Here is a 12,133-nt window from a genome sequence, read left to right as displayed (position 1 = left end):
ATAAAGCGCTTAGCACGCTGCCTGGCAAGGTTCTAAAGGTTGCAGACACTAATCCTCAATTTCATTAATTATAAATTTGGGTCAATATTTGCTCCAACAGAGTGGGGAGAAATTTTAAAGTGCTTTATAAATTGGGCGTTATCATTACTACTAAGATTACAGCCTATACCTGTCGCAAATTCTGCCCTACATCTCAATTCAACTAAGGGGCTCCACATCCAGGGGAAAACTCTTCTGTTACGAGAAGCGGTTAGGGACAGCTTGAGGAAAAAGCGTTTGTTTTCTTCCCCGCCTGACCTTCCTCCCGCAGCCAAGCAGAGAGAGCCGCGGACGGGGGCGGGGCGAAAGAGAAGCTCCCGTCTTCCTATTGGCCGGAGGCTAGCGGAAAGGGGCGGGACAGGGGCGGCGCGCGCCCTCTGAGGCGCGGTCTTGTGGAGCTGTAACGGCCGTTGGAGTAGAGAACGCGGCGTCTCTCGGAGAGAGTCTATCTCTCTCCCGTACTGGAGCAACTCTTTCCCGGACTCCAGGTGAGTATCCTTCCTTAGAAGGGGTGTCTCCCTCAGAACTGACTCCTCTCAACCTCCTTCACTGTCCTTGACTAAGCCACGGGTCCCTTGGAACCCCCTCGAGCCGGAGGAGGGCGAAAGACCGGGCGCATGCGCAGAGCCAGGAACGCCACCAAATGTTTTCTCCCTTTTGGTGGCACCGTCTCCCTTTCCACCCAAATTCCGAGCTCTGCCAACCTCCTTAAGAGAAAGCTTGATGGCTTATCATGAACTGCCAGAGCTTAAGGATCGTCTGACATCACCCTCCCCTTCCCCACCTTTTTTCAGTTAGGGAAACTGAGGCCCGGAGTAGTGCCAAGTCCCCTGAATGAGGAGTACTGGCCTACTTAATTCCCGTTTTTGCCGCCCCCCCCACCAGAATGCCCTTTCTTTCCCTCTTGGCACCCCCTCCACGATCCCCTTCACGTTCTGTTCATTATAAGGCAAGTTGATCCCCCTACAGGGTAGGAGGTCCGTACTGGTGAGGGATGATAAAGGACGCGGCCCCTGCCCTCCGTCTGCTTCGGAAGGTTGGATTCTCGGTGCCCTCCTTACCCCTCCCCTCCCTCATCGCTGGTTTTCCGTTGCCCTTAGTTTAGCCCGGCACCTGCACTTGGAGCGACTTTTCGTTTATCCTCTCGCCAAAGGATACGTTTACTTCTCTGTTCTCGGGCTAATTCTTTCATTAAACCTTTATTCAGTAGCAGTTATGTGGAGGTTCCTTGCTAGATGGTAGGACTGGAAAGGTAAAGGTGACCGGAGCCTGCATTCAAGCTCACATTCTAGGAGGAGGGGAAATCTGGCGTGCAGGAGGAGGAAAGGGAGATGATGGCCACAAAACAATGCTCGAGGAAAATGAGGATGAAGAGAATGCTTAAGTGAAGGACGGATCAGAAATCCCTCCCCTTACTCTCTTCTACTCGTCTTGTGTAGCTCGAAACTTATTTTGGGGAAAGGTAATGTTTGGGGATAGTTAGGAGGGTGGTTTATGAATAGTCAAGATGTTGAAAATGGTGTGATAGTGTGAAATTCCTTCTGCTACTGTGTCACAACTGCTTATGTCTCCCTCTAAATCCCTTCTGTCTGCGGTGCCATTCTCTTAGCAGCTGCAGAGGGTGATGTTACACAAAGATCGCGACTCTCTCAAGGGGTGGGGTTCCACTTAAAGTCCAGGACTTGGTTTTGCTAAATGAGGAATTAGCACGAACCTCAGAACCCGAATCCACTTCCCCTAAAACTTTTATTGTCTTGACAGATTCCTCACGTGTCTTTGGATCATGAGGGGTTAATTGCCACTATTTCCTCTGATCTGCTCAGGCTCGTAGAATATTAAAGCTGGAGGGAACCTTACAAGTAGTCGAATTTATTTGAGTTCTAAGTTGAATATCAGGGTGGTTTAGAATTTTGATTCAGATTTCTTTAGTTGTGTGATCACGTGGAAATGACAACCTTTTCAGTTTTCTCATCTGTAGAATGAAAATAGTAATCCTTGTGCCATTTATTTCAAGTCCAGTCATCAGTCATTTATTACTCATCTGTTAAGTGCCAGGTGCTAAGTGTTTATGTTAGAAAAACCAGGCCCTGCTTTCAAGGAGCTCTCAGCTGAATGGGGAGAAAACATGTAAACTAGTATATATGAATGAGATCTAGAGGCAGTCTTACCAGGAAGGCACTAGCAATAAGGAGGTTTGGGAAAGGCTTTTTGCCAGAAGATGGGACTTGACCTGGGACCTGAAAGAAATCAAAGAAGCTTATTGGAATTGAGGAGGAAGAGAAGTACAGGTATGGAGGGCAACCAGTGAAAAAGTATGGAGAGAAGAGTACTTGATTGAGGAATAGCTAGGCGACAGTGTCACTAGATCACAGCATATCTGGAAGGGAGTAATATGGAAAAGACTGGAAATGTAGGAAGAGGCCAGGTTGTGGAAGTCCTTAAAAGCCAATCAGGATTTCATAATTGATGCTGAAAGTTATGGGCAGCTATTGAGAGAGTAGCTGTAGTTTGACATAGTTTGATTTGTGAAAGATCAGTTTGATCTTTCTAATGTTAGGAAGAATAGCTGAATGGAGGATGGAGGAAAATGGAGGTAGGAAGACCATCCAGCAGTTCTTGGAATGGTCTAGGCTTGAGATGACCTGTACCAGGTGGTGACAATGTCATAGCAAAGAGAGGGGGGTGTGCTTGAGAGATTTATAAAAGGTAAGCTTGACAACAGATAAATATGGGTTTTTTTCAGTGATTGTAGATTCAAGAGCGACACTAGGTTTCATTCACATCATCCAGATGAGAGGATAGTAGTGCCCAAAATAGTATTACAAAAATTGGAAAGGGAGAAGGATTTGGAGAAAAAAGATAATGAATTCAGTTTTGGACATTGTTGAACATATTTCACAAAGTTGTTGTAAAGAAAGTTCTTTGTAAACTCCAAAGTACTTAGAAACATGAGTTATTATGACCTGCATCTCTCCAAATCTCAACCTCATAAGGAAGGAAAGCTCTTTTTTTGCTTTGACCACTTGAGGAGAAGAATTAAAGAAAATAACTTTTATTAAATGATTAATAGGAAAAACAACCTAGAACAAACTCATTGCAAAGCTCAAATGTTATTAACAAAAACACAGAATTGTTTCTGGTGATCCTATCTCATCTAGTCTAAACCTATTTTCCCTGAATTGGGTCAGACTTCCCAGATCCTTAAATGAATTAAAAGGTATTAAAGTATTTATGTGCCAGGCACTGTGCTAAGTGCTAGAGATACAAAAAGATAACCCTTATATTTTGTGCAAAGCATTGTGCTACTCATTATAGATACTAATAAAAGAGCAAAGTTGTACCCTGACTTCAAAGGATTTGGTGAATCTGTACAAGTGCTTACAGGCTATTACTAATTAGGATGTCCTTGCATCCTAAAATAAGGAGAACCCCTTAATCTGGGAGGAACTTCCTACTCGGTCTAATGCAGTCTTGATATATTCTATGTGGAATTCTGCAAATATTTAGGGCTTTCAGACATATTATTTAAAACCTGTGGAAAATCTATATCTTTTGTGATGAAATTTAAGAAAGAATATTTATTGTCTACTATGTGCTAGGGACACAAGTACAAAGAATGAAATCATTCTCATTCACACCTTACATTTTAATGAGGGCAAAAATGAGTATATAGGAAAACATACAACATAAGTACAGTTAGTAAATACATGTGAATATATACAATCAATAAACATTAAGTACTTATTATGTGCCAGGCACTGTGCTAAGTGCTAGGGATACAAAAAGATAACCCTTACACTCAAGCATCTCATAGTTTGATAGAGGAGACAACAAGCGAATAAGCGTTTAAAAAAACCCAACTATATACAGGATAAAAAGTAATTAACAGAAGGACTAGAATTAAGAAGGTTTAGAAAAGACTTCGTATAGATCAGATTTTAGTTGAAATTTAAAATCCAAGAGGGGAAATAGCATTTCAGTTTGGAGAAAGCCAGAGAAAATTTCTGGAGCTGAGAGATGTCTTGTTGATGGAACAATAGGCAGTTCAGTGTTACTGCATCAGAGACTGTGGAGAGGGGTGTGAGGAATAAGACTGGATGCGTGCGCCTTAATCATAAATGCTGTCTTGGTCTCTGAACAATGGACAGTTGGTGCCAAACAAAGCAGAGGTGTTAGAGAACAAGTCTAATTAAATCACTTTCAGAGTAAGGAATACAGTTTGCAAACTGGAAGTTTCCAAATCCTGGGCAGGAAACCTTCTTTATTGCAGGAAAGGTAGAGATTATATATACAAATCATAAATGGGACTGGAGGGAGAAGAAGAATACAGTACAGTCAGTTTCAGGGCCTGAGTGCTTTCTCATGACAAGGCCATGAATCCAGGACACAAGGGGTGTTCTGCAGTCCTGAGGAAACAGTTCATAAATGATTGTTTGAAATCACAGGGTCATCACTTGGTGGGGGACGGGACCAGAGTTCTATGAGTGGAACAGGTTCAACAGCTTCTATTCACTTCGTTTAACATATACAGGAGAGCATTGTCAAGAATCCATTGATCATTCAAGCTGCATGATAAGACTGCCTCTTAGGCCAGAAAAGATAACTTTGAGAAATCTAAATTAGTATATTCATTATACGCATCATCTTCATAATTATGAAAATCACAATAATGTTTTCTCAATGCCAAACAAAGGATTTTGTATTTAATCCTGTAGATGCTAAGGGACCATTAGACTTTAGTGAGCAGAGATGATGGGGAGAAGATGATAGGGCCTATCCTGTTCTTTAGGAGAATCTTTTCAGTAGCTGAAGGGAAGGTGGTTTGGAGTGGGGAGAGACTTGAGGCTAGCACGCTTATTTCAGTCACCCAGGCATGAAGTCATGAGGAAGGGGTATAATTAAGAAATGCTGCAAAGTGAAATCAATGAGCCTTGGCAACCTGGCAATGTGGAGACAGATAGTGAGGACTCCAAGAGAAGGCCTAAGTTGTGTTTCTGAGGGACTGAAAGGATACTGTTCTCAACAGTAATAGGGAAAATAGAAAATGAGGAAGATTTAGAGGAAAACATAATGAATTCCTTTTTGGACATGTTGATTTTCTAGATGTCTACTGGATCTCCAGTTTGAGATGTCTGAAAGGCAGTTGGAAATGAGACATTGGATGTCTATAGAGACATTAGCACATAGTAGGTAGATTTTGAGAATCATCAGCAAAAAAATGGTGATTCAGATCCATAGGAACTGATGAAATCTCCAAATGATGTAGTAGAGAGGGAGAAGAAAAGAGGTCCCAGGACAGAATTCTAAGAGATACCTGGATGAAGATTCAGCAAAGGAGACTGGGAAGGAGTGGTGGTCAGATAGAAAGGAGAACTGGGAGAGAGTGGTGTCCTGATAAAAGAGTATTTTAAAAGGGGGGAACAACTTTGTCAGACTGCAGAGAGATCAAGGAGAATGAGGATTGAGAAAAAGCTATTGGATTTAGCAAATGAGAGATTACTAGTAACTTTTGAGAGAGTATTTTCAGTGGAATGATAAAATCAGAAAATAAATTGTAAAGAGTTAAGTAGAGAATGAAAGGAGAGGAAGTGGACCTTGTGGGAGTTTAGCTACAAAGGACAGAAGATAGGATGATAGGAATGGAAGAATCCAGGGAAGGTTTTTTTCAGGTTAAAAAAGATAGGGGTATAACTTGTCAACAGTAGAGAATGAGCCATTAGACAGGGACAGATTGAAAATAAGTGATTAAAAAAAGGCAGGCTGATTTTCATAAAAGTCTGGAAAGACATGAACTGATTTTAAGTGAAGTGAGCAGAATCAGGAGAATATAGTACACAGTAACAAGATTATGTAATGATGATAAATGTAATAAAGAGATGATTTCAAGGAAATTTCAATAGACTTCTGATAGAAAGTGTCATCCACTGACAGGAAAAAATAATGATGAATGTTGGAGGGGATGCAGGAAAACGGGGACACTGATGCATTGTTGGTGGAGTTGTGAACGAATCCAGCCATTCTGGAGAGCAATCTGGAATTATGCCCAAAAAGTTATCAAACTGTGCATACCCTTTGATCCAGCAGTGTTTCTATTGGGCTTATACTCCAAAGAGATACTAAAAAAGGGAAAGGGACTTGTATGTGCCAAAATGTTTGTAGCAGCCCTGTTTGTAGTGGCTAGAAACTGGAAAATGAATGGATGCCCATCAATTGGAGAATGGCTGGGTAAATTGTGGTATATGAATGTTATGGAATATTATTGCTCTGTAAGGAATGACCAGCAGGATGAATACAGAGAGGCTTGGAGAGACCTACATGGACTGATGCTAAGTGAGATGAGCAGAACCAGGAGATCATTATACACTTTGACAATGATATTGTATGAGGATGTATTCTGATGGAAGTGGATTTCTATGACAAAGAGACCTAACTGAGTTTCAATGGATAAATGATAGACAGAAACAGCTATACCCAAAGAAGGAACACTGGGAAACGAATGTGAACTATTTGCATTTTTGATTTTCTTCCCGAGTTATTTTTACCTTCTGAATCCAATTCTCCCTGTGCAGCGGGAGAACTGTTCGGTTCTGCAAATATGTATTGTATCTAGGATATACTGCAACATATTTAACATATATAGGACTCTTGCCATCTTGGGGTGGGGGGGGGTGGAGGGAGGGAGGGGAAAAATTGAAACATAAGCGAGTGCAAGGGATAATGTTGTAAAAAAATTATCCTGGCATGGATTCTGTCAATACAAAGTTATTATTAAATAAAATAAAATTTAAAAAAAAAAAAAAGAAAGTGTCATCCACATCCAGAGACAGAACTTTGGAAGCTGAATGTGGATCAAAGCATAGTATTTTCATCTTTTTTTTTTTTTTTTTATTGTTGTCCTTGTTTGCTTTTTTTTTCTTTCTTTCTTGCATTTTCTCCCGTTTGATCTGATTTTTCTTGCACAGTATGAGAATATGGAAATATGTTTAGAAGAATTACACGTGTTTAACCTATTTCATTGCTTGCTGTTCTTAGGGAGGCAGGGAAAAGAGGGAGGAAAATTTGGAACACAAGGTTTGCAAAGGTGAATGTTGAAAACTATCTTTTTGCATGTATTTAGAAAAACAGTACGATTTTTTAAAAAAGAAAGAAAAGAAGTGATAGACTGGGGATAACAAGGGGCAATGTGTTGGAGATGGGATGGGATGGGGTTGCTGAGCAGGTAGAGGGGTTAGGAGTAAGGAGTAAAGTCACTTCATGTGAACCAGGAATGAGGGAGGAAAGAGTCAGAAGGCATCTGAGTGATAGATGAGAAAGAGGGAGTTCACAGTACATAGCCTGACTGTTTTCTGTAAAATAAGAGGCAAAGTTCTCTGTATTGTGGGGAGGAGAAAGCATGAGTGATCTGAGGAAGGATGAAAAGGTTTAGAAGACATTGAGAAAACATTATTATGATTTTTAGAATTATCAAGATGATGTGTATAATGAATATACTAATTTAGATTTCTCAAAGAAGAGGGATAGTGAGCTGATAAGGGGAAGTTTGGTAGGACAATAAGGACCCAAGTGAAATTGTTTAACCTAAATTTGTAATGGACCCAGGCAGAACAGTTGTGTGATTTTATGCCTTTAAGGTTCTTAAGAGTCTTTAGGAGCAAAGGCAGCAAAGGGGGGTGGGAGAGATTCAAGGATGAGCCTTGGTGGTGCGCCATAATCAGTAAGCAAAATGGTTCTTAGGGATTCAAGAAAGGGAGACAATGTGCAGTTGACTTGGTTCACCAAGGGACCAAGATGTGACCAGAGGAGAGAGTGGCTAATGCTGGACATATGGCTTGGGAGAGAATTGAGAGGTCACAGTGTGGACAAAGAGTAGGATTTTGTAAAGGAAGGCAGAAAGATTAGTGCAAAGCTAATAGATTTTTTTTGTTTAAGGAAATTTTGGACTTGAATGAGGAAGGTATGATGGCAAGATCTTTGTGTGTGGCTGAGGTGGAGAGTTAGAATGGGAGCACACATTGAGGAGATGCTAAGTGTCTGGGACCAGATTTAAACTTCAGGGCTGGTGCTCTATCCACTACACCACCTAGCTGCCCTCAAACTTTTTAAATAGGGGGCAGTTCACTGTTCCTCAGACTATTGGAGGGCTGGACTATAGTAAAAACAAAAACTATGAACAAATTCCTATGCACGCTGCATATATCTTATTTTGAAGGGAAGAAACAAATATAATATTTAAAATGAAGTAAAGTTAAATCAGCAAACTTACCAGTATTTCAGTGGGAACTATGGGCTGCTTTTGGCTAATGAGATGGTCATTGTCTGGTTCCATATTTGTCACTGCTAGTCGTAACAAGTGATGCAAGTGTGCATCCATTTGTCTTGATCTGGTTGGAGATTTCAGGTGTTTCATTCTAGAAACATTCTAGAAATTATGTCTGTTCACAGACATAAGTGCTGCCAAAGATGGTTGCTATTTTGAGTGCATGGTTCCTGAGATGAGGATATGTCTCAGAGGGGAGAGATGCATAGAAATTATGAAGGCTGCTTGACTTGAATGTCTTTCAGAGAGTCACAATTCTGCAGTTCAGCCAGTTCCATTTGGTAAATTGTATTCACATTTTCAATGTCAATAGAAAATAGGTTACGGAAAAGCTGTATGTCCTGTTCATGGAGATGAAGCTCTTTAAATCTAAATTGGAACTCCTCTTGCAATTTTTCCAGTGAATCCACACATGTTTTGTTTGGGAATGTAATCAGCGGTTTTTCTGCTAACAGATTTTGAGTTGTGGGGAGATGGCAGAAGTTTTCCTCCTTCACTTGTTTGAAGAGGAGGCCTAATTTTACTTCAAATGCTTTGACATGTGATTGTATATCACAGATGAGCTTCCCCTTTCCTGGAAGTTGCATATTGAAATTGTTGAGTAGCTCTGTTACATCTGTCAGAAAGGCAAGGTGCCATTTCCATTCTGCATCATTGAGCTCTGGTACTTCTTTGTTTTTTGAAAGCAGAAAAGTTGTAATCTGTGGAAATAAGTCATAGAAACGTTTCAAAACTCTCCCTCAACTCAGCCAATGGACTTCTGTGTGATATAGAACATCTTCATACTCAACATTTAGCTCTGACAGAAATTCCTGAAATTGTCTGTGAGTTAGTGCATTAGCTCTAATGAAGTTAACACAAGATACCACAGTTTTCATAACAGTCCTACTTCAGTGATTTACTACACAGCACTTGGTGATGGATGAGGCAGTGTATGGCTATTGGATGAGAATAGTTATGCTTGTCCATCTCTTGGTTAATGCGAGCAATTACTCCTCTCTTAGACCCCACCATGCTAGGAGCACCATCAGTTGTCACGCTGGCTAGTTTAGCCCAGTCCATCTCCAAACCATTCATAGTTTGGCAAACCTTTTCATAGATATCCTCTCCTGTAGTTGTTCCTTTGATGCTTTGCAGTGCAGCAAGCTCTTCTGTGACTTAAAAATAATCATTCGTGGCATGAATAAAAATTAGAAGTTGTGCAGAATCACAAACATCATTGCTTTTGTCAAGTGCCAAGGAAAAATAAGAAATTTTTTTATGGAGTTTTGCAAATGCTGATGCAGATTGTCTCCCATTTCTTCAATCCTCTGTGTAATTGTAGGTCCTGAAAAACTCACTATACTAAATAAATCAGCCTTCTCTGGACACATCTCTTTGGCAACAGAAAGAAGGCATTTTTAAACAAATTCTCCCTCCACAAATGGTCTGCAAGTGCATGCTATTAACTTGGCAACTTGAAAACTTGCTTACAGTGATGAAATATTTAGCTGCTTCTGCTTCACAAAAGTATTTTGCTGACTTGTCAATGTATTTTTCAGTTTTAATATTTTATCTTTTCTCACTTCTCCAACCAAACAATCATATTTATCTTTATGTTGAGTTTCATAGTGTCGACGCAAATTATATTCTTTGAACACAGACACTATATCCTGGCATATCAGACATATAGCTCTTTCCTTGTACTGCATGAAAAAGTAATCATAAGTCCACTGTTCTTTGAATATCCTACACTCCAAGTCAGTTTCTTTTTCTTGACATCATTATTTCCTAGGGATTCCAAATTGCTATTAGTAAAATACCAATACACACACACACACACACACACACACACACAGCGCCACAAAAACAATATACCGGCAATAATTTTGCCCACACAGAGACATACAGACTGCAATGCCCAATTTCCTCCAAGCTGCCTCTGCACTGTGATGCCTCCGTTTCCTGCACTTCTCTCCCACTCTTTGCACTCCCACTTCCAACCTTCACTGCTACAGTGAATTCCTCTCCTCCCCCCCCCCCCCCCCCACAGCGGCCCTGACATGTGCAGCATGCACCATACATCCCCCGCGCCTGTCTGTTGTGGCTGCCATTGCAGTACAAGGCCACGGGCCGTCAATTCTCCATCTTCTGCATCTCTCCCTTCCCCCACACCACACACCCCCACCTGGGAACTCACCTCACCTTGGTATCGCCTCACACTCTGTCTCTGCGCCTCAGCCCAGTGCCGGTAGTGTGCGTTACTAACGCAAGTTTAGGTCGAACATCACTTCCAGTCTGATTTTGCCATAACTCGCCAGGCCACATAAACATCCTCAGTGGGCCGCATCTGGCCCTTGGGCCGTAGTTTGAGGACCCCTGGTCTAGAACTTTAAAAGCTAAAGTTTTGTCTCATTCTAGAGGCATTAGGAGTCACCAGAGCTGGTTAAGTAAAGGAGTCACATGGTCAAGTTTGTGCTTAAGGGTAATTACTTTGACAACAATAGAAGGGGTTTGAGTAATGAGAGACCTGAAGGAAGGAGTCTAAGCAGGATGCTGTTGTAATAATCTAGATGAGCAGTAATGGGGATCTGAATTAGGGTGGTAGCTGGGTAAGTGGAGACAAGGGTTTGAATATGTGGGAGGTTATGAAGGTAGAAATGGAAATATTTGTCAGCTGCTTATCTGTGTGGTTCAGTCATTTCAGTTACCTCTGACTCTTTGTAGCTCCATTTGGAGTTTTCTTGGCAAAGATAATAGAGTAATTGGTCATTTTCTTTTCCAGCTCATTTTATAGATTCAGAAACTAAGGCAAATAGGGTTAAATGACTTGTCCAAGGTCACATAGCTAGTGAGTATTTGAGACCAGATTTGAACTTGGAGAGATGACTCTTGCTGACTCCAAGCCAGGTACTCTTATTCACTGCAACATCAATCTCCAAAGTTCTTTCTGAATGCAGATGGCATTTTCTGTCCAAAGTCTATTGGGATTGCTCTGGGTCACTGAACCACTGAGAAGAACCAACTCTTTCATAATTGATCTTCACATGATCTTGCTGTTACTGTGTACAATGTATTCCTGGTTCTCTTTGTTTCACTCAACATCGGTTCATGTAAATCTTTCCAGGCCTTTCTAAAATCAGCTTGTTCATCATATTTTAAAGAACAATAATGTTCCATTACCTTTGTATCACAACCCAATTGATGGGCATCTACTAATTTTCCAATTATTTGCCACCACAAAAAGCTACTACAAACCTTTTTTGCACATGTGTGTCTTTTTTCCTCCTTTATAATAATGTCTTTGGGATACAGACTCAATGATGGCACTGCTGGGTCAAAGGGAATGCACAGTTTTATAGGCCTTTGGGCATAAGGCCAAACTGCTCTCCAGAATGCTTGGATCATATCACAACTCTACCAACAATGCATTAGTGTCCCAGTTTTTCCATATATTTTAAGTGCTGTTCTTATTCCCATTTTACATTTGAGAAAACTTGCTCTGGGTCACATAGTCAGCAAATATCTGGGGCTGGGTTTGAACTCAGTTCTTCCTAACTCCAGGCCCAGCAATCTGGTGGCAGCTGAGCAATCTGCAGATTGTTTCCGGGACATCAAATTAGAAATATCCAGTTAGAAGTGTAGCAATTAAAAATGAGATATACTGGATTGAACTTCAGAGAGAGAGAGGATTGGCGTGTAGATCTGGAGGTCACCTACATAGAGATAGCTAAACCTGTAGAAATCAATGAGCTTACCAAGAGTATACAGAGGGCAAGAAGGCCCACCACAGAAGCT

The 12,133-nt window shown here is 41.0% G+C and overlaps 1 protein-coding gene across 2 annotated transcripts in view; it reads left to right on the top strand.

Moving 5' to 3' along the window:
- Positions 1–416: 416 nt before the first annotated feature.
- Positions 417–12,133, top strand: part of CEP85 (centrosomal protein 85) — a 46,357-nt gene continuing 34,640 nt past the window's right edge. For both annotated transcript variants that reach the window (XM_051988148.1, XM_051988146.1), the window contains exon 1: positions 417–527. The gene's annotated coding sequence lies outside the window, so the exon portion shown is untranslated. The remainder of the gene's footprint in view (positions 528–12,133) is intronic.

This window comes from Antechinus flavipes, chromosome 3, assembly GCF_016432865.1.
Source record: "Antechinus flavipes isolate AdamAnt ecotype Samford, QLD, Australia chromosome 3, AdamAnt_v2, whole genome shotgun sequence".
Lineage (NCBI taxonomy): Eukaryota > Metazoa > Chordata > Mammalia > Dasyuromorphia > Dasyuridae > Antechinus > Antechinus flavipes.
The sequence above is the reverse complement of the archived record's forward strand: the minus strand, read 5'-3'. Positions and strand labels throughout refer to the sequence as shown.